The sequence below is a fragment of the Notothenia rossii genome, assembly GCF_949606895.1.
Source record: "Notothenia rossii genome assembly, chromosome: 8".
Taxonomy (NCBI): Eukaryota; Metazoa; Chordata; class Actinopteri; order Perciformes; family Nototheniidae; genus Notothenia; species Notothenia rossii.
In genome coordinates this window covers 57,515,336-57,534,280 of record NC_136906.1, presented here as the reverse complement: position 1 = coordinate 57,534,280, position 18,945 = coordinate 57,515,336, and the positions used below count along the sequence as shown (strand labels likewise).

Genomic DNA, 18,945 nt, shown 5'->3' with positions numbered 1-18,945 from the left:
AACGTAATTTATCTGCATTTGATTGATTTTACCAATATTAGTGCATTAGAAGTGAGGCAGTATACTTCACGTCTAGTGAGTGGCCCAGTCCTTCGTATATTTTTCTGTATGTGGCCCTCAGGAAAAAAAGTTTGGACACCCCTGGTCTAGAGTCTAACTGCTATGAGAAAAATCAAATCAATGTTCCAAAATCCGTCACTAGATGTCGCTCATTGTACCAATACGGTTGATATAATACATAACATATTATTATTCTAGTAAAAGGGCTCGCTTTGGCAAAAACCTGATCCATAGAGTACAGCCAGCCCTAAATAATAACAAGTAACCATCATGTGTGGTGCTATCTGTAGTTGTCTGTCTTATTTTGTGTTGATGTCAAACAACATGGATTTCAAGTCAATATACGAAAGTAAATCAAGAAATGAAATAAACAAGCTGATCTTCAAGTTCCTCAAAAACACTGGTCTGAGGACATGGATTTAATATAAACATTTAATAAATCAACAGTATGTGGCGATATACGCTCCAAGTGGAAGCGATTCGCCATTAAAGACAAAAGACGAAGAAGAAGAAGTAGTAGAAGAAGAAATACGCTAACGCTACAAACAGGCACAACACTGTTACTCTGTTTTTACTGACATGTAACATTTTATTTCACCTTGCTCTATTTTTTCAACGCACGTTCAAAAAATAAAATAGAATAAAAAATAAAGATTTAAAGTTATTTAATAATTGTACTTTTTGATGGATGAATGATGCTCAAAGTGAGGGGGCAAGGAATACAACTGAGGGGGCAATGCCCCCTTTTGCCCCCTCGTGGCGCCGGGCCCGGTATGAGCGATCATGGTTTTTACAAAGTTAATGTTTATGGCGGCATTTCTGTAACATGTGCTTTGTTCTTTTATAGATTGTCCGCCACTGCTGTTTTGTTTCCCTTACTTTGGTTTGCTATAGAGAACCGCAGTGACGCGTCGTAAAACCAGGAAGTAAGTTAGCATTTTTAGCACTTCCGGTTCCTTCCTCAAAAAGCAATGCATTTTTTCCATAGGGTTTTGGAAAATAGCTCGAAATAAGGTCTGTGGTTGACACAAATTTAAGAGATAAGTCACGTTTTGTTCTACGACATTAAATACGTCAGCAGTGACCCCACTGGGGATTTTTGAAGAGTTTACGTGTCTGAAAAACGATGGTTGTTACCGAGTGGCTGAATAGGACTACAGAAATAGTCGAGGCCGTTGTACGTCATTACGCAGAACACGTAAACACTCCCGCTAAGTTTGTTTTCCCCTGTGTTCTGCTTGAAAGCAAGTACCTGCCTATCTTTAGTATCTGTATATCTATATCTGACCATTAGAATCTGTATTTTTTTAAATTGTCGTTTTTAACACAGTAGTTTTACAAATTATAGAATAATTAATTACCAGTGTTTTCCAATTTTACTCGGCAGTTTGTTTCGTTAGCTAACGTTAGCTAAATCTAGCGCTACTAGTTAGCTACGCAATGGTTTGTTGCTTTGCTCCGGGTTGCAGCCACAGGTCTTCGCATGAAACGTGCTTGTTCTATCGTTGCCCGGCCAATGTTTTCCAAAGGAGAGTCTGGATTCGTGCCATGAGGTAAGCTGACGTTACATTTTTGTCCATGTCACGGTGAAATGTAAATGATGGGTAGCGACTGTATCGCCGTTTTAGAGATGGCGCTGCTGAAAAGACCGCAACATAAGTAAAGATAATGAATACATCCTATTAAAACCTGTGTGGCTTATATGATAAGTCTAATTAGTACAAGCAGCATAGCGTTTCACCATGTAACTAAAGATTGTAGTCAGGGAAATCAGTTTGACAAATTGAACTAATAACAAATCACCTCTGGCTGGCAGAGAACTCTCTGCTCCATAGCTTCTCTTGGACGTAAAATCACATGTACATTTATATTCAATTTAATATCCCATCCCTCACATACTTTTGTATATATAATAACTTCTATTTAGTTTTTCTTGTTATGCTGCTGCAACACAAACATTTCCCAAATTGGGATCAATACAGTAATATCTTATCTTAATTAATTAAGAAATATAACTATTATAATTAGTCTAGCAGCTGACACCTATTTTCAATATGGATTAATCTACCATTTATTTCTTTAGTTAAATTTTGATCTATAAAAATGTCAAAATAGTGAAAATGTTCACGAGACTTATCAAAGTGCAAGGTTATATCTTTAGATGTTTTGTTTTAGCCTATGTACTGTATGTCTTAATGCTCTTACAGTATTTGTGACGGTGTGACTTCCATGAAACTAATATTTTATATCTTCCCAACAGACGAGCTGACAGGAAACCTAACACTCTAACAACCACAACATTGCAAAGGCGAGTAAATGTAAATTAAAAACAATTCACAATTTTTTTATTTCTTCTTCCTTGCAGTGAGGTGAAGCTGACCTTGCACTTGGTGCCAGTAAAGATGTTCCTCACGCAGGCTGAATGTTTCTCCTTCCTTACTGACACAGAAGCCCTTGATTTGCAATGCTTCACTAATTGTCATTTCCCTGGCTCCGTAGGGACACTTTACCTCCAGCACAGCGGAAGACCCTACCAGACCATCTGGAGATGCCCAACAATCCTGATAGGGAGAGCCACAAATCTGACTCAAGGACCTGCATCTGAGTTGCAGTGGTCCCAAGCTTATTATCAACGAGCTGATGTTGAGGCTGAAATGTTCTCCAGGTCACAAAGTCAACCTCACATGATGATGTGATACCAGTTTTCAAGCACAGTAAATATTCTCTTCCCAGCGTATATGATGGGACCAAGGTGATGATGTAGTAGGCTACATGGTTTTAATAATACTTTTTCCTTTCAATGTTTGCCATTTCAAACCATGAGCATGGTTTAAATAATATTTGCCTTGATTTACAATATATTAACCTTCATTATAGTCCTTGACAGCAGTCTGTACGGCTGTATTAACAACGTGTCACATGTTAAGAATTTACAATCAGAATCGAGTATTCAACTAAGCCGTGTAATACAAGTTGTTAGTAGCCATAAGGGCCTACACAGTTGTTATGCTATACCACATTGCCCTTCACTCGATGCATAATGAGCTGCACTAAACTACATTTTAGCATTTAAAATACCTAGCTATTCTTTTGCGGTTATTTTGGTGAAAGTAACTCAAAAGTAACTAAAGTAGTGTAACTCATTACATTTCAGAGACAGTAATGTTGTAATGTAACTTATTACTTTCAAAAGAGAGTAATAAGTAATATGTAATATATTACATTTTGGAAGTAACTTGCCCAACACTGGTGCTTAAGCTGTAGTAACGTGTGATTACAACGTCAGGCAGTTGCCGTGATCAAGAGTTTTAAAACGATCTATTAAGTTAAGATAAGATAAGATAAAGCTATCAGCAACAGAACAGGCACACGGGATACCCGGAGATGACAACAACAACCGGAAGTTACAACATGCTTACCGCAATAGTGGTCCGTGTATACAACTCAAATGTATCAAACAGCAAAAACTCCACAGATTCAATTAAAAAACATGATATAGTTGGCAGTCAACAAAAAGGTTCAAGACAAAGATTTACTCCCAAGAGTATGATATTTATTTATCAAAAGCATCAAAAACGAACTACTATAGAGAACTGCAGTGACGCGTCGTAAAACCCGGAAGTAAACTTCTTCCGGTTCCTTCGCGAAAAACCAATGCAAATTCTCCATAGGATTTTGGAAAATAGCTCGGAATAAGGTCTGTGGTTGACACACATTTAAGAGAGGGATCACGTTTTGTTCAGCCGGATAATCTCCACATGTCAACCCTACTTTTATAATTTTTGAATCATAAATCTAGTCGCCAAAAGCAAAATGCTAACGTTATGCTATAAACGAACTACAAGCCAGTACAGCAGCAGGGTCGCACGACTTCAACGTCACGCCAACTTAAGATCGTTTCAACTGACTTGCACTGAAACTGCACTTTGAACACTTTAAATATATTAACATTTTAAACTGTATACCCCGGTTATCTCGGCCCGTTTTGTTTAATGTATACCACGTTTATCTAGGCCCTTTTTGTTTTATGTATACATGTCACACTGTGGGAAACGATATTTCTGAATGTATAACACATGTAGAATTTTTGACAATAAAGCTGAATTTGACTTTCGCATGCTTGCATATTTTAACAAAGCTTTTCATTTTAGCCACACTGAATTTAACTAGAAGTCATGGCTGTGTCAATTACCAGTCTGATATCGTTTTACAAAGATGACAAGAAGAGTGTAGATAGAGGAGAGAACCACTACAAGTCAGGACACGTTACAGTGCAGCCTAGATGAAGGTGTGCTTACCGGTGTTTTCAGGGCTAGCATGAGGGACAAGGTTTATAGTGTCGGTGAGTAGTGATAGCAAGAGTACCGTTAACCTAGAGTTAATTTATTCACATTAATTCCCATCAACAAATCAATTGTATGTGTCACATGAAATCTTTATTAGGCAAGGCAAGGCAAGTTTATTTATATAGCACTTTTCAACACAAGGCAATTCAAAGTGCTTTACAAAAAATGAAAGACATTAAGAAAATGTCATTAAAAAGAAAAGCTAATAAAATAAACATTAAAAGAAAAAATACATGGATAAAAGTTACAGTGCAGTCTAAGATATGAATAGTTCAATTAAAAGCAGCGAAAAAAAGAAAAGTCTTCAGCCTGGATTTAAAAGTAGTAAGAGTTGCAGCGGACCTGCAGGTTTCTGGGAGTTTGTTCCAGATATTTGGAGCATAATAACTGTACGCTGCTTTACCATGTTTAGTTCTGACTCTGGGGACAGAAAGCTGACCAGTCCCTGAAGACCTGAGAGATCTGGATGGTTCATCATTTAGCAGGAGGTCAGAAATGCATTTTGGTCCTAAACCATTCAGTGCTTTATAAACAGCAGCAGTATTTTTGAAATCTATTCTTTGACATACAGGAATCCAGTGTGAAGACTTCAGAACTGGAGCGATGTGATCCACTTTCTTAGTGTTGGTAAGGACTCGAGCAGCGGTGTTCTGAATCAGCTGCAGCTTTCTAATGGATTTTTTAGTGAGACCTGTGAAGACACCATTGCAGTAGTCCAGTCTACTGAAGATAAAAGCATGGACAAATTTCCAAATCCTGCTGTGACATTAGTCTTTTAATCCTAGATATGTTCTTTAGGGGATAGTAAGCTGATTTAGTAACTGCTTTAATGTGACTGTTGAAACCAATAATTAATTTAACCCGCTGACAAGAGAGCCCACCTCCGAAGATCGTGACTGGCTGAGGGACAGACTCGGGGGCAGGTTCTCAGGAATTTCTTGGTTTCTCTCCCCCGAGCCAGAAGAGGAACACTACAGCTTGTAAACACTTACTGTTCCTGAAATTATCAAATCTGTTGGGCATCAGGGACCTGAGGCAATTGTGGCAAGCATGGCATTGTCTGAAGAGCAACAGAGGGAAATTCAGGTGGCTACCACTGGTCAGCGAACCAACCCAAACTGGCATTTGTTCAGGAAAGGAAGGTTGACTGCCAGCAACTTTGGAGCTGTCCTGAGGTCAAAGCGTGTGACTGCTTCCTTTATTGCCAGGGTGCTAGGGCAACAACAGGCCCTTGATGGTGTTTTGTCTGTACAGTGGGGGACTATGAATGAATGTGAGGGCGTCAGGGCAACTGCAACGTGCAATATTTTTGTAGCCATTCGTGGTGAAGGCATCTGTGCTATTGTATGCATTATTTTTGACCCAACATTTCTACAGGCATGTCAGAATATGGTACTATTTTCACATGAATATTCTAGCCATTGTCTATTTTTATACCACAAGCTGCAAAATGACCGCCTTACCCCACTGTCCAGGCGGGTAGTTGTTTAGATATACCTGGCACCTGCGGGCCGCAAAGGGGCGGCGTAGTTTCGGGCGACGAAGACTGCTGCTCCGGGGCCGGCAAGTCAGGCGGGAGTAAGCTAGTGTCCACAACGGAGGGTAACGTGATGTCCACATCTGACCTGTTGCTACTGTCTGCAGTAGATGCAGTGTTGCTGGCGTTTAGTGATGGTTGCTTTAACCATTTTCGTATAAATGATTATCCACAGATCAGATGTGTGTCACTGCTGTGGAAGCACTTTGGAAATGATGCACGCGCAGCGGAGCAGGTCACGCGCACCTGACACAATTTGTTGTTTGTATTTTTCACTACGTTCTCTTTTTTGAATGGTTGCATAATGTTCAACTTCCCCGAAGATCTCGACGCGAAGCCTGAGGGGTAAACACCAGGTTTACTAATCTACCCGCACAATTTGTCCGGTGTCGGAATGTCTCGCTATGTTAGTACATTCTTAAAAAACAAAACACCATTTAATTTCGGGTTAAAATGTGTTGTAACTGCGTTACTGAGCATTGTAACGGGTAATATATTACCCACATTTCATTAGTAATGCGTTACATTACTTCGTTACAGCAAAAAGTAATATATTACTGTAACTGCGTTACTTTTGTAACGCGTTACACCCAACACTGTTAAGCACTCACAACTCTCCTTCTCTTAGCGACTGCACTCCACAGTTGCCTACACTCTTTTCGGGTTTGCTAACGGTAGCTACTTTAGCTTGATAGCTAGCCATGGCTCTTTCCCCACCCTCGGGTGCTATTTCCTGCTCTAACTGTCTCATGTTTGGTTACTTCCCTACCTCCTTTACTGGTACCGATACATGTGTTAAATGTAGTATAGTTGTTAGGTTGGAGGCGGGAATCATAGCCATAGAAGCCCGGCTCCGCATCTTAGAAAATAACTCAGCTACAGTAAAGCCCATGTTAGCCGGTGCGGACCGGCAAAAGGTAGCTCCTCTTAGCCGTCCCCCGGCAACTCCCGAGCAGCAGGGAGATTGGGTGACTGGTCAGAAGGGGCATAACGTGAAACCCGCAGGTCCCCACCAACCCGTTCACGTATCTAACAGATATTCCCCACTCAGCGAGACACCCGCTGAGAAGCCAACTCTGGTTATTAGTAGCTCTATTATGAGACACGTGAATTTAGAGACCGACGCCTCCACAGTCATATGCATTCCGGGGGCCAGAGCGGGCGACGTTGAGGCGCATCTTAGACTGCTGGCTAAAAATAAACGTAAATACAGTAGGATTGTTATTCACGTCGGTGGTAATGATGTTCGTTTACGCCAATTAGAATGCACCAAACTTAATCTGGCGTCGGTGTGTAGTTATGCTAAAACAATGTCGGACACCGTAATCTTCTCTGGTCCCCTCCCCAATCTGATCAATGATGACATGTATAGCCGCATGTCATCATTTCAGCGCTGGTTGTCTTGGTGGTGCCCAGCAAACAATGTGGGCTTCGTAAATAATTGGACAGCCTTCTGGGGAAAACCTGGTCTGATTAAGAGAGACGGCATTCATCCTACTTTGGAAGGTGTAAATCTAATTTCGGCAAACATTTCAGGGCTTTGTGGACTTAATCCATGACAAACTGGAGTTGAGACCAGGAGGCAGAGTCGCAGTCTTACACGCTTCTCTGCGCTCTCTCCTAGGCAGTCATCCATAGGAATCCCGAACCCAATAAAATACCCAATATTAACGGTGTGTGTGTCTGCCCAAGGACAATTTAAGGTAAAACCTAATAGAGGTGTCACACATAATAACCTCATAAAAGTAAATGTAACAACTACTACAGTGCAACAAAACAGGAAGATTAAATGTGGTCTCTTAAACATAAGATCTCTAGCATCTAAAGCAATATTGGTAAATTATTTAATATCAGATTATAATATTGACATATGCTGTCTCACTGAAACTTGGTTGAGACATGAAGAATATGTCAGCATAAATGAGGCCACTCCACCCAGCCATATCAATACTCATATTGCCCGAGGCACGGGCCGAGGAGGTGGAGTTGCAGCAATCTTTGACTCAAGTTTACTTATCAATACTAAACAAAAATAAAATTATACCTCATTTGAAAGCCTCGTTTTTAGTCTTACGCATCCGACCTGGAAAACTTTGCAGCCAATCTTATTTGTTACAGTGTACCGTGCACCAGGTCCTTATTCAGAATTCTTATCAGAATTCTCTGAGTTTTTATCAGCTTTGGTACTTAAAACAGATAAAGTAATTATCGTAGGTGACTTTAATATTCATGTTGACGATGATAAAAATAGCCTTACTGTTGCATTTAACTCTATATTAGATTCTGTTGGTTTCTGTCAGAGTGTAAATAAACCAACCCACTGCTATAATCACACTCTCGACCTTGTTCTGACTTATGGTATTGAAATTGAGCAACTATTAGTCGAACCGCATAATCCTGCTTTATCCGACCATTTCTTAGTAACTTTTGAAGTACTGTTACTAGACTACAAAGCATTAGCCAAAAGCTCCTGCAGCAGAAACCTATCTGTTAGTGCTATAGCCAAATTTAAGGAAGAGATTCCACCAATAGTTAACTCGATAGCATGTCTGAATGTAAGGGAGAAAACTTATACAAAATGTACACCACCCCAAATTGATCATGTTGTTGATAGTGCTACAGATGCGCTGCGAATAAAATTAGACTCTGTTGCTCCTTTGAAAAAGAAGAAAATAAAACAACATAGATTAGCTCCATGGCATAATGCCGAAACCCGCAAAATAAAGCAAAAGTCGAGACAACTTGAAAGGATATGGCGTTCCACTAAACTTGAAGAATCTCGTTTAATTTGGCATATATTTGCCAAATTTGGCTCAATGAATATAAGAAAGCACTGCGTAAAGCGAGAGCAGCCTACTACTCTTCATTCATAGATGAGAATAAGAATAATGCAACATTTCTTTTCAGCAATGTAGCCAGGCTGACAGAGAGCCACAGCTCGACTGAGCCTTCTATTCCCATAGCACTCAGTAGTAATGATTTTATGTGCTTTTTTAACGATAAAATTGTTACTCTTAGAAACAAAATCAATGACCTCTTGCCTTTGACCAGTATAGTATTATCAACAGCTCCCGGAAACGTAAGTTCTAATATTACACTAGATAGTAAACTAGAATGCTTTTCAGCCATAAACCTTGAACAATTAAATTCAATGATTCTCTCTTCTAAACCATCAACGTGTATCTTAGACCCGATTCCAACTAAGCTGTTAAAATAAGTTTTTCCATTAATTAGCACTTCTTTATTAAATATTATGAATATGTCTTTATTATCAGGCTATGTTCCACAATCATTCAAAGTAGCAGTGATAAAACCGCTTCTTAAAAAGCACAACCTCAATCCAGAGGATTCAGCCATCTATAGACCTATTTCTAATCTTCCGTTCCTCTCAAATATTCTTGAGAAAGCAGTCGCAAAACAGCTGTGTGATTACTTAAACAACTATGATTTATTTGAAGATTTTCAGTCTGGCTTTAGAACACAATATAGCACAGAGACAGCTCTGGTTAAAGTCACAAATGACATTCTAATAGCCTCAGACAAGGGACTTGTCTCTATTCTTGTCTTGCCAGTGATGCAAACACAGGTATGGTGAAAAAAGAGAGAACTATTCGAAGCAGAAAAAAACAGCGTAATATACCATCTGACAATGACAGACTTTTCTTTTGGGATATTTTACAAATCACTCCCCTTTCAAACTCTATTCTTGTTATTTTTAACAACTCTTTTTTGTTACTGTCATATAGTATTTTATACCTGTTAATAATTGAGTCTCTAATGTCTCATTATTAACTATAGTGATCATATCAAAGTGTGCCTTAACCTCACTGAGCTGAGGTTATTTGAGCCACCTGGTTGTAGAAAAGCTCTTTAAATTCGTTAGCATAGCTAGCTAACCAGATGCTAATAACAACAGATCGCCACTGTGCTTACAACTAAAGACACAGCCTCGCAAACGCTGCGGCATGTGTACGGCTCCTTATGGGTACTGCAATATTTGAAGAGCTGGAGCGGTGTTCCGATGCTCTCCGTTACTCCTTTCAGACGAGACATAACCACGTGAAGACCTATGGTGAAGACACGTTACGCTCGTGTTGTGTTCAATGAACCTGTCCTTGGCCAGGAAAAATTGGCACTCGCTTGTTTAATTATTTTGCAATCTAGATTTCTTCTTCTTTTTTGAAGTGAGAAGTTGTCCGTCCGTCAGTCGGACGGACGGTATGACGGACCCCCCCCAAAACGAAAACTCTTCGGTTCTCCACGAATTACACAAGTCACCCAAATCAGCGTTAGAAAAGCGGGAGGCGCCGAAAAGCGACTAATTTGCATCGCTGCTTGCTCGATCTTAGTGCTGCATTTGATACTATCGACCATGATATCCTATTGCAAAGACTAGAGCACTTAGTTGGCATAGAGGGAACTGCTTTAGGCTGGTTTAGGTCCTATCTATCTGAATGCTCTCAGTTTGTACGTGTCAACGATGAATCTTCCATGCAAACCAAAGTTAGCCATGGAGTGCCACAGGGCTCAGTGCTTGGACCTATTTTGTTCACACTATATATGCTTCCGTTAGGCAATATTATGATACTCAACTATATTTATCAATCAAACCTGATGAAATTAATCATCTAAATAAAATTCAAGACTGCCTCAAGGACTTAAAAACGTGGATGATCTTACATTTTTTTATGTTAAACACGACCAAAACTGAAGTTATTGTACTTGGCCCGAAGAATCTACGAAACAAATTATCTAAAGATATACTAACTATGGATGGCATTAATTTGGCCTCCAGTGAGACTGTAAGGAATCTTGGTGTTATATTTGATCAGGATTTATCCTTTAACACCCACATAAAATCAATTTCAAGGACCGCCTACTTCCATCTACGTAACATTGCAAAAATCAGGCATATCTTGCCTCAAAACGATGCAGAGAAACTAGTCCATGCATTTGTTACTTCAAGGCTGGATTATTGTAACTGCTTACTATCAAGGTGTACAAAGAAGTCAGTCAAGTCGCTTCAGTTGATTCAAAATGCTGCAGCTCATGTCCTAACCAGAGTTAGGAAAAGGGACCACATTACTCCTGTTCTGGCTGCCTTACACTGGCTCCCTATAGAACACAGGATAGAATTTAAAATTCTTCTTCTCGCCTACAAAGCCCTTAATGGGCAGGCGCCATCTTACCTTAAATAACTCATTATACCCTACTGTCCTACTAGGGCATTGCGTTCCAAGAATGCAGGGTTGTTGGTTGTTCCTAGAGTCTCTAAAAGTACAATGGGAGCCAGAGCCTTTTCTTATCAAGCTCCACTTTTGTGGAATCAGCTTCCAGTTTGTGTTCGGGCGGCAGACACCCTATCCGTTTTTAAGAGTGCGCTTAAGACCTTCCTTTTTGATAAAGCTTATAGTTAGGGCTGATTAGATTCAGCCCCTAGTTTTGCTGATATAGGCTTAGTTTGTCGGGGGACCTCTTACTTCTTCCTTCTCTCTGTCTATACCTGTGTACTCTCATGTTCCGATTAACCCAGCTTCCCCAAATTTCTTTCTTTTTGGTGTCTATATACGCCGGGATCCGGAGTCATGGATGATCCTGCGGTCCTGTGTCATGGATCGCGAGTCCTGGATCTTGAGTCGTGGCTGTGGTCCTGGATCATAAGTCCTGGATGGATATCCTCGTGGATTCATCTTCCTATTATACACACATGCATTTCCAAACATTTGGACTACCTATGTTGCAAATGTATTATCTTTTCAATTTACACACGGCATCTATTGCACGTCTGTCCGTCCTGGGAGAGGGATCCCTCCTCTGTTGCTCTCCCTGAGGTTTCTCCCATTTTTCCCTTTAAACTGTGGGTTTTCTCTGGAAGTTTTTCCTTGTACGATGTGAGGGTCTAAGGACAGAGGGTGTCGTATTGTCATACTGATATTCTGTACAAACTTGGAAGTCACTGAGACAAATGTAACATTTGTGATATTGGGCTATATAAATAAACATTGATTGATTGATTGATTGATTGAGTTAAAGGGCAAATTTGATCAGTAGAACAGCTAAACTTTAGGCCGTCTGCACGGCCGCGGTTACACATAGAATAAGCACATATGGTAACAAGTAATAGTCAATGATTCCAAAACTCATCCTGATGTTCCTGTTTTCTTTGCAAACATCTTGTTCTCTAAAACTCTTAGGATAACATACTGTGACCTTTTCAAATTTCGACAAACCGTTTTGAAGATATAGAAAATGTTGCTGTTGTTTAGCTTGATGTTAACCTATAGCCATAACATCTGAGCTGCAGCGATCAGAACATTCAGAGGCAAAACTACTAAATTACAGAGGGATGGAGAGAAAATTTCACCAAAAGCATCTCCCGTCACTCTCTGAAAGGATCTGTGATTTGTTCAATGTCTTTTGTCACGGGCTTGGTTTCCTAAATCCTGAAAAAAGAGACATGTGGAGCCATGTAAAAGTTTAGTTTTCTGTCCAGGATATGCCTAAAGGTTATAGTGGAATGTTTTCCCAATTGTTCTGGAATATGTCAACTGAACCATAAAGAGGACAACTGGTTATTTAACATTACTTTAAAGGGCAAAGAAGCCGAACTGATTGTTAAGGATATGAGAGAAATCAGAAAATAGAGATATTCAACCTTGTGTTGGGATTCTATTACCAGCTGCATAAAATGCATTAGACCATTCATCAAATCCATGGATCTGGATAAAAAATAGCTGAGGGCTTGATCAAGGGCCTGTGTTCTGTATTCCAGATGCATTTGAACCTGAGGATGCTGTATGGACGAACTCATCTCAAGTGGGAGTTGAGCCTCTCTCAGGAGACATAATTAGCTGGAACATTTTTGAAGATGAGAAACGCTTCTAGGCGGATTTTCAGTGCAGTACATTGGCTTCTAATCCATAGGCACACTAAGCCTTGAATTAGCATGCATGATTAGCGTTTTAAGCCAGCTATTAGATGGGAATAATACTGTAATTCACCTAAAATGGCTTGCAGTGTTTTGACTGCTCTATAGTCTGCATGAACTATTCCAATAACCTGAAACAGGAGACTATTGGAGGAATCCTAACAGAGTACTACAAGCAGAAATTAAATCTAGTATTTCAAAAATGTTTATTTACTCAGGGAATATTGCCAGCATGAATTGCCTTTTTTCAGCAGTAACCTGATTCTCACTTGTTCAGTTATGCATGTTACATTTTTGGAGCTGCTCAGTACAACCATACTTCTACTTGTGGCCTCTGAACAGCTCCTCCAGAGCAAATGGGGCTTATTAATGTCAGCTTGAGAGAGAGAGGAGAGAGTGGTTCTCATTCAGTTTGTCTTTCTAGGCTCCAGATGGTCTTTATCTATACTGGCTTCTTTCCGGCCACATTTCCACTGCAGGGCCTCGCACGGCTTAGTACGGTATAGTTAGGCCAGGCTCACTCTATGCTGTGTTTCCATTACAGTTTAGTAGCTGGGGCAGTAACTATAGTAACGCAGTGTAGGCGGAGCCGTGACGTCATCTTCAATGCGAAACGTGTATTACAATTAAATCACGGTAACAAATGTTCATTTTGTTGTAGTTGTAGCCCCCTTGCCAGCGATTCTCTCTCTAGTTTAGCATATTCAGCCCGGAAAGAACCTGGATTTTGGAGGGCCAGAAAAACTGTGAAACAGTACCCGTTAGCCGGAACTACTCCTAGTGGAAACGCAACAAAAAACGGGCTAGGTTTGGCACGGCAAGCTTAAACCATGCTATGCGCTGCAGCGGAAATGCGCCATTAGTATAGCCCCTCCTGGAGAAAGATGCACCAGCCGCCACTGTTTTTTATAATGTCTCTCTGGATACACACAACGTCTAGCATCCCACTGGAAAAGTGCGTAAAAATGATCAATGGGAATATATACTTTCATTGGATACAGGTATCCTCGCTGTCTGATACACATCACGACAAATGGCTAAACAGAACACTTTTTGTTACACTTGTCCAACCTGTTAATAGTAATAGTTAATAGTCACTAAATTACAATTAAAATGTATCTTCTGTGCACCATGATTGTTTGTTCCCAATGAAATGCTGACTCATTAAACATTTGTGGAGATCTTTAAGTCTGTAACAAAATGATGGACGGACTTAAATTGAAGAAAAGTCAAGGGATAATTACATTTGGCAGGGTTTATCCTCTGGGTACAACGATATCTGTAAAGAATCTTGCACTAATCAATCTTACAAATGTTGAGACATTTCACAGGATAAAAAAAGCCTTTCATTCTACTGGTGAGAAACCATTACAATCAATGGAATAGTAGTAAACCAACCAATAGACACACAACTTTGCCATAGTGTTGACAAAATGTGTCTTCAGTTGAGTCAGGGAATGCATTGGAAAGCTTCCCACTCCAAACTCTAACCACTGAAAACTGAACAACCATCCAGTATTTTACTTTTCTTTTGATTCCTCCAAGAACTTTGCTAATCCTGCAGACTGTATCTTTAAGAATTCATTCCCTGGCCTCCACGTTCCTCAGGCCTCTCTGAGCTTGTCTTGCAGATGCCGTGTTCCCTCATCAGTATTCCACAGATGGAGCTTGCTTTCCCTCTCCCTGTATGATTGTGTTCCTGTGCAGGGAATAAGATCTGATGTGGCTGTACAGGTAGACCAGCAGCTCCCCAGATCCCAGCCACCGGAGCGAAACTTAGCCCCTGATCCCTTACGTTAGATGGACAGGAGGAAGAGAGGAGCAGTGTGTGAGAGGGTTTGGAATGTGTGGTTCTGAGAAACAGGCTGACAAACACACAGAAACTGAAATAAATATTCTTTGGAAATTACTATAAACAAACGCTCTGAGATAAACTGCCATAAAATCAGCAAATTACACAAAATGTCATCAGGCTTGATATTCATCATGATCTGAAACACTGTAAACGTGTGCGCACTGCACAAGCAGCTGTTGGGAAGGAAGAGGAAGTGAGTCTGGTAATACAATTTTAGATTGCTGGCTGCATCTACCTTTAGAAATGTAAGGGACTTTATTTAAGATAGGATGAGATCATTGGTCTTTGCCTCCCAAAACAGTAGCGTTGTAAAGGGACAGATCATGGTTGGGATCTAAATCCGTAATTTGTTAAGGTTTAGAACACATTATAGTCAGCTTGAAAATCACCAATTTGCTAAGGTTAGGGGACGTTCAATATCAGTGTCAACTAGAGAATGCAATTCCTGAAGAAATTGCTAGTGGGAATGCTTTATGCTGAAAATCTGACGCTAAACTGCTATGCTGACATGTAATGTGTAAGAAGAAAGTGAAGAATTTAGATTGAAATGATACATGAACACAGGGGGCTTTAATGTGTGATGAGAGAAGAAAATAAAGTAAAAAGGCTTGGAAAAGCAGCAGAATATTTGAACTGCAAACTTGTGAACTAACTTGATGGCGAATGGTCTGTAGCCATGGTAACGGCATTTGACGACACCCCATAATACGCTTAGATGCGTTAATGGCTGCATCGTTACCAAACCTGTGAAGTTTTGGGCTGTTTGGAGTATTTTGAAAACCGTGTTTCAAGGCGAGCATTGTGTTGCCATGACAACAGCATTTGAAGAAATCACAAAACTGTCCCGGAGATGTCTTCACGGCTGGACTGTTAGTACACATGTGAAGTTTGAGCACTTTTTGAACATGTTCATAGGAGTTATAGTGAGATCATGTTTTATGGCGAGGGATGTGTATCCATGGAAACGGCATATGGTGAGATCTCAGATTTGGCGTAGAGCTGTTGAGGCATGGACCGGTGATATACAAGTGAAGATTGGGGGACGATTGGACCGTGTCCATTGGACTTATAGCGACATCATGTTTTATGGCGAGGGATGCGTTTCCATGGAAACGGCATATGGTGAGATCTCAGAATTGGCGTAGAGCTGTTGAGGCATGGACCGGTGATATACAAGTGGCGATTGGGGGACGATTGGACCGTGTCGATGGGACTTACAGCCACATCGTGTTTCATGGCGAGTGGTCTGTCGCCATGGCAACGGAATTTGATGACACCCCATACTACGCTTAGATGCGTTGATGGCTGCATCGTTAGCAAACTTGTGAAGTTCTAGGTTGTTTGGAGTATTTTCACTGAAGTTATGAGAAAACCGTGTTTCAAGGCGAGCATTGTGTTGCCATGGCAACGGCATTTGAAGAAATCTCAAAACTGTCCCGTAGATGTCTTCAAGGCTGGACTGTTTGCACACTGCTATCTGAAGTCTGCTGCTCTGAGCATGTCAGTTGGAGTGATGACATCATCGTTTTCCATTACACAGATGTTTATAGTTGACCTAACGAGCTCTCTAGAGATCAAAGGCTTCATTGTTCTGAATGAGAGATAAACCTCTTACATGTGAACGTTTTGTGGAAGAACCGTAACAAATATATTTGAAATTTCAAAACGTGAAGCATGTCAAGGAAGTTGAGTATCTGAAGTTTAATTTTTGTGTAGTTTCGGGTTAATAATGTGGCCTTTTTGGCAGTTTAACTAAAGGTGTGCGGCTGCTGCTGTGAGGAAATATCTGCCTGAAATTACAATGGGGTTTAATGGAGGAATGTTGAACGTTTTTGTCACTTCATGCCCTCAAAAAGCATTTTGTTTCATTATTTTTGCTTCATTATTTGTCATTTTTCAAGCTACGAGATGTTTTCCTACGTTTGTCATGATATATTATGTCTCAGGAATGTAGGGTTTGGGAATTATGGCAGTTTTAAAGAAAAATATGAATGCGAATTTCAAGCTGTCCTCTACTCTCGCTGTGACATCACACTCTTAGTTAATGTTAAAATGTGAAGAAAACCTCTAAAACAAGGTCTGAACAATGTTTGATATCTCTAAAAGTAAGAATCAGATTTTAAAGTTGTTTTACACGAATAATGTCAGAAATATGTGTAACATTTTAAAGTTGGAATGAGGTGTCTGAGTGAAAGTATGAATGAACAGTTAGCAGTTGAATTGCACAAAGATTTGTTGAAGTCTGAAGATTTTCTCCATTGACTTCAATGTTAAAAATGTGATGTATTATGGGATGTATCTCTGGAATTATGAAAGTTATGAATGAGAAAAGTAAATGCCATCGATTCCCGACCGAGCTGAACGTTTTGATGTTTGAACGGAGTTTCTGCGATGTTCAATGCGGGAGGAGAAGCGCGGCAAAATACCGGCGGAATAATAATAAACTTTTCGTCCGTAGAAGAACAGTTAGTTGGAATGCTGTTAACAGCATTCCCACTAAATAATGACTACACTGTCAAGTTTTGGGACACTCATGTTCATGATAAGAGTTAACAAAAAAAATAAGTAGTAAAAAAACAGCCATCGTCTTTATTTAATATGGAGATGGAGGATTTGAATCAATCACAGGTATATACAGCGCCAAGGAGGAAGATGGGGCTAATTAAATCAATGTCTGCTAATTTTGTTATTTGTACTGATGATTTATGGATGGTGGCGGTTTTTATTGATTTTATCATTTTTTTAAATAAGTTGAAGATTAACATTTTGAGTAAGTGCTCCCTTTGATTTCTTGCCGTTGATTAAAAAAACAACAAAAAATAGAAAAATAAACTGCATCTAACATGTGGTGGAATAAACACCGTATACCGTTACTTTGTACAATCATTTGATTCAACCAACTGTTCATGCTGTATTTTACATTATATTTGTTCACATTTCTAAAGCTGTGTCTTCTTCGTTTTAGATTAAATCGTCATTTGTAAACGTTTAATTTTTTGGTAATCCAATAGGTATCAGATTAGATTAAAGCATTTTGTAATTTAATACATTTCATAGTAATCTGACCGAACCCTCGACGACATTACATAAAATTATCTATACCATGAAATAAGATTTTATCCATATTTCACAACCCTACTGTGGAATGTATGAGATTAAAAATAGAAGTGCAGTCAAGCAGACAATTGCAATCCATACTTCATGGACAATAAAAGCATAGAGAAAAGTATTATCGGATTCTTTTCTGCTCACTAATGATTCCGTCACACTTTAGCAAGCCGCTAATTACATATTAACTTTACAAAAAAAAGAAAGGCAAAGGCCATCTGCAGTATACTAGCTGGCCCCAAGAGTGTATAACATGCCAAAATGCTGTTAAATTAACTCTCTTTCCACCTTTAATTCCAAGTGAACTGAGGCACTGCTGCTGAGGAAAGTGCATTTGTAAGGAAGTGTACTCCTCTATGAAAAGGAAGGAAAGAGAGAGATGAATGTGCGCTTTAGCAAACTGTGTTTAATTACATCCTTAAGAATAGAATTAGGTATTAGGTAAACAGGGGGATACTGTTTACTCTTGACAAATGTGCTCTGGAGAGCATGAATAATTGTGAAGGGCGCAACCTCTACCTTACCTAGATTAATATTTATGAAGGCAATTTTGTCTTTTAATTTTGTCTAAGAGCTTGGCCATCACCCTGGTTTATAGTTGTCTATTGGATGGAATCAAAGCTCTGGGCAAGGATATGAGCATCTAATCAAAAATATTTGGGTCTTTTCTTTTCCTATTCCTACTTAAAGCAGGCCTGTCCCTGGCCTTTGCTTGGCTGGAGCCATGAATCGATCTGAAGCAACTTCACATTTTATTATCTGAGATGAGAAACTCTTTCTGCCGCATTCTTACTCACAAACAATGCCTCCTATATGTTTTACCTTTATTGAACCCCCATCTCAATAGTTAATCCTCTCTTTATCTGAACTTTCTCATATAGAAACAAACAACTTTTACCTACAGTTCATAGGGAACTCATGCACTATGTATGGCATCGATCAGAGAACAAACACTGCACTTCCCTGCCTTCTCTGCTCCTCTCACTTACCCCTGGAGACATTGTTCATCTTGTTTATATGTTGGCTCGGTTGCAGAGTCTCTGTGAATCTGTTTGTTGTTTGTTGCTTCCCTTGGCAAAAACGGCGGACAGTGAAGCATCGAATGTGCGCG

The 18,945-nt window shown here is 39.8% G+C and overlaps 1 long non-coding RNA gene across 2 annotated transcripts; it reads left to right on the top strand.

Moving 5' to 3' along the window:
• The first annotated feature begins 1,069 nt into the window (after positions 1-1,069).
• On the top strand, positions 1,070-4,174 carry LOC307016962. Of its 2 annotated transcripts, XR_013801978.1 has the most exons (3): positions 1,070-1,613; positions 2,321-2,368; positions 2,560-4,174. It is a non-coding gene; the product is annotated as an uncharacterized lncRNA (long non-coding RNA). The 2 variants fall into 2 exon arrangements; XR_013801979.1 differs by having other exon boundaries at positions 2,321-4,174.
• The last annotated feature ends 14,771 nt before the right edge of the window (positions 4,175-18,945 follow it).